A 5,028-nucleotide genomic window follows, 5' to 3' on the forward strand; every position below is an offset into this window, starting at 1 on the left:
TAACTAAATTAAGGTAGGATCTTCTCTTTTTATGGTGTAATTGGAGTAGATGATGTTGTAATTGAGAGATTAACTCTTATTAGGTGGAATTAGATGCAAGGAATTGTACACGTTAAAGTTAAGGTTATGTTTGGACCGTGTTGGGGTTGTTCCAATTTAATAATGGTGGATTAAGTTTGATTAGTGTGGTCGTTATTGTTGTATTGTATTTGAGGGTAATTTGTTTATGTTGGAGGGATGGAAATATAGTTATAGATAAGTATAGGTGCTGTTGTTCATGGCAATATTATGCTCTTTTCCGTGTATTAGTAATTTTCCGAAGTAAAGGTCAAAAATTGTATTTTCGATGTTGTAGTCTTGGTGGGCTGTTTCGAGCTTGTTATTAAAATGATATTGAAGTAGTTTTCTTGTACATGGATGGTAGTTGATGTTGTTGTCATGTTGTTGTTGATATGGCTCATAAATTTGGAAGAAAACAAGTGTATAAGGTATCGTATACGAAGCGTATGTTGGTCTGTTTGGTCTATAATCTTAGATGTTAATGATTTGAATTGTAAAAGGATTAAGAGAGGTTATTGGGTTGTTATCGTTGTTGTTGGTATTGTTTTGCTAATCGCAGATTTATTGGATGTTCGAGTTACACGAATTATATAGAGGAAATGCTGCCCGATTTCCATTAAGTTCTTAACTAATTAAAAGACAAATCAAGAAGTATGAACTAAGAAGTGATTCCCATAAGTGATTGGTTGTAGATTTATAAGTTTGGGAGGTCGTAGTTTATTTACAATAGTGTTACTCTCATATTAATAGGCTAAAGGGGCGACGAGGCAACCTTGGTTACGGTTGATCTATAACCGGTATGTAAAGCTATCCCTTCTTTCTTTTTGGCATGTCCTATGTGAGACAAACAGACGACGAATGTATAAGCTCCAAAGAAACTCCTATTCTTAGAGACACTAGGATGGCTAATGTTCTTGATATCCAGAACCTATTTCACATTGTCTTGCTGCGTGTCTATGATTCTTGAAGTTCTATTTGATATAATCCATAGTGACATTCGAGGGGTACTTGATATGACTGTTATCTTTGATGCTCAAGTATTAGTTCATTCTACTTATTCTATTAAGTCTCAGATGATGATTTAGTTTGTATATCATTGCTCACTACTTGATATGACTGTTATCTTTGATGCTCAAGTATTAGTTCATTCTACTTATATATGATGATGATGATGATGATGATGATGATGATGTGATTATGGCGCCGAGTATGGTATATGATGACTTTATTCACCGAGTCCCATAATGGGCCGGGTATGGTATATGATATAAACATGTATGATTCTCATCTCGTAAGGCACAGGTGCATTGGTATCTTTGATTATCATATTTGCCTCCTGTAATCTTTTATTCAGTTATGAGTTTCTTTATTGTATTTCATGCTTTATATACTCAATACATATATCGTACTGACCCCCTTTCTCCGGGGGGCTGCGTTTCATGCCCGCAGGTACAGACACTTGGTTTGGTGATCCTCCAGCTTAGGACTTCTGCTCAGCTGTTTGGAGAGCTCCATTGTTCCGGAGCTTAGACTATTTTGGTATAGATCTTTTGATATAGACATGTATATGTCCAGGGGTACGGCGGGGCCCTGGCCCGTCATATTTCACTCTTATACACTTAGAGGTTTGAAGACATGTGTGGGTTATATATAGGTTTTGGTATGTTGTGTCTATATGGTTTGCTTTGGTATTCCCGTGTATAGTGGCAGCCTCGTCGCCTTGCGTATTGTGTTATGCTGTGGTTAGTCGTGACTCCTCAGGAGACCGGTTTATGATATGTGGCGTTGTGAATCCTTCGTTTGTTTTTTTACAAGTTTCCATATTGTCCTTAGTTTCAGTTTGACTATATTTAACAGGTCCGTATACGATTTTCCAGTTCAATCACTAGTCATGGCCCATGGGATTGGGTGGTGACAGCTGATTTAATTGAGCTGGAAATGTTAGATTTTGATATGATTATGGGTATGGATTGGTTGGCCTCATGTTATGCTAATGTTGATTACCGGATGAAAATAGTTCGATTCCAATTTCCAGGAGAGCTCGTGCTTGGATGGAAGGGTAATACAGCATCTCCAAAAGGTAGGTTTATTTCCTACCTTAAGGCAAGAAAGATGATAGCTAAGGGTTATATTTATCACTTAGTCCGAGTACATGACACCGAAGCAAAGTCGCCAACTTTTCAATCCGTTCTGGTAGTGAATGAATTTCCGGATGTATTTCCAGATGAACTTCCAGGCCTTCCTCCAGAAAGAGAGATTGATTTCGCTATAGATGTGTTGCCGGACACCAAGCCTATTTCCATTCATCCTTACTGAATGGCTCCGGCAGAATTGAAAGAGCTAAAGGCACAGCTGAAAGATTTTCTTGAGAAGGGGTTTATTAGACCCAGTTCATCACTGTGGGGAGCACCTGTCTTGTTCGTGAGAAATAAAGATGATTCCCTACGAATGTGCATCGATTATAGGCAGTTGAACAAGGTGACGATAAAGAACAAATATCCTCTCCCAAGGATTGATGATTTGTTTGATCAACTACAGGGTGCCAAGTGGTTTTCCAAAATAGACTTGAGGTCGGGTTATCATCAAGTGAGAGTTAGAGAAGAAGATATTCCCAAAACAGCTTTCAAAACAAGATATGGCCATTACGAATTCCGGGTGATGTCGTTTGGGTTAACCTATGCTCCGGCAGTGTTCAAGAACTTGATGAATAACGGATTCAGGCCTCTCTTGGATTTGTTCATGATAGTATTCATTGATGATATTCTGGTATACTCTCGCACAGAATCAGAACATGCAGATCATTTACGTATTGTTCTTGGAATTCTTCGAACCCGAGAATTATATGCCAAATTTTCAAAGTGCGAGTTTTGGTTGAATTCTGTGACATTTCTGGGCCATGTTATTTCAGATGATGGTATTCGAGTCGACACTCAAAAAATCGAAGCTGTGAAGACTTTGCCAAGGCCTACGACGCCTACAAAAGTTTGTAGTTTTCTAGGATTGGCAGGTTACTATAGAAGGTTCGTAGAAAGGTTTTCATCTATTTCGGCCCCATTGATGAAGCTAACCCAGAAGTCAGTTAAATTTAAGTGGAATGATGCTTGTGAATGCAGCTTCCAAGAGTTGAAGGACAAATTAACCTCAGCTCCTGTCTTAACACTTCTAGAAGGGCCAGATGGTTATGTTGTGTACTGTGATGCTCCCGGTGTTGGGTTAGGATGTGTGCTAATGCAGAACAGTAGAGTCATTGCTTATGCTTCGAGACAGCTGCGGAAACGTGAAAAGAACTACCCAACTTATGATCTCAAATTGGCTGAAGTCATTCATGCATTAAAAGTGTGGAGACATTACTTGTATGGCGTGCATGTCGATATTTATACAGATCACAAGAGTCTTCAGTACATTTTCAAACAGAAGAAGTTAAATCTGCGCCAGAGGCGGTGGTTAGAGTTATTGAAAGATTATGATGTGAGCATTTTATACCACCTCGGACATGCAAATGTAGTAGCTGATGCGCTTAGCCGCCGATCAATGGGCAGCCTATGGATGTTCCTCCGAAAAAGAAAGAGATGATTCATGAGCTCCACCAGCTAGCTAATCTTGGAGTACGTGTAATTGATTCGGGTAGTGCAGGGATTGGTATTAATGATCCGATAGTTTCATCTCTGAATATAGAAGTGAAAGAGCGTCAGTATGAAGATCCACTTTTGTGCCATTACATAGACACATCTCATGGAAAAGAGAAGTCCCTATTTGAAGTTTCCATGGATGGAATTCTTAGATACCAAGGCAGGCTATGTGTTCCAAATGTCGCGGAATTGTGCGGTCGAATCCTAGAAGAAGCTCATTATTCTCGGGTATTCTATTCACCCAGGTGCAACAAAGATGTATCACGATCTCATGTTGATATATTGGTGGGATAGCATGAAGAGAGACGTAGCAGAATTTGTAGCTCAATGCCGAAATTGCGAGCAAGTGAAAATCGAACATCAAAAACCAGGAGGATTATTGCAAGCAATAGAAATCCCTACTTGGAAATGGGAAGTGATCAATATGGATTTTATTGTGGGATTACCTCGTTCCCGAGGCAAGTATGATTCCATATGGGTGATTGTGGACAGATTGACGAAAGCAACTCATTTTCTTCCAGTCAGGACCACATACTCAGCAGAAGATTATGCGAGGTTGTATCTCAAAGAAATTGTGCGATTCCATGGTATTCCAATATCTATTATCACAGATAGAGGAGCGCAATTCACAACCCAGTTCTGGAAATCCTTCTAGGAAGGTCTAGGTACTCAAGTGAAGCTTAGCACGGCATTTCATCCGCTGACTGATGGACAAGCCGAACGTACCATTTAGCCCTTGGAGGATATGCTAAGAGCTGTGTTCTAGATTTCGGTGGTAGTTTGGATGATCACTTACCTCTAATCGAGGTTGCATACAACAATAGCTACCATTCCAATATTCAAACGGCTCCGTATGAAGCTTTATATGGAAGGAAGTGTAGATCCCCAATTGGATGGTTTGAAATAGGAGAAGTATAGCTGACAGGCCCTGAATTGGTTCAGCAAGCGGTAGAAAAAGTAAAGGTGATCCGAGATCGATTGTTGGCAGCCCAAAGTCGCCAAAAATCTTATGCGGACAACCGCCGGCGAGACTTAGAATTTTAAATTGATGACTGGGTATTTTTGAAGGTGTCGCCAATGAAAGGGGTGATGAGATTTGGCAAGAAAGAGAAGTTAAGTCCTCGATACATTGGACCTTATAAAATTATCCGCAAGGTGGGTCGTGTAGCCTATGAATTGGACTTACCTTCAGAACATGAATCAGTCCACCCAGTTTTTCATGTCTCGATGCTCCGCAAGTGTGTTGGGGATCTTACGAGGATTGTCCCAATAGATGATGTTCAAGTGACAGAAAAGCTAACATATGAAGAAATGCCCATTGCCATAAGGATCTTTGATC

Source organism: Lycium barbarum, chromosome 4, assembly GCF_019175385.1.
Source record: "Lycium barbarum isolate Lr01 chromosome 4, ASM1917538v2, whole genome shotgun sequence".
NCBI classification, from domain to species: domain Eukaryota; kingdom Viridiplantae; phylum Streptophyta; class Magnoliopsida; order Solanales; family Solanaceae; genus Lycium; species Lycium barbarum.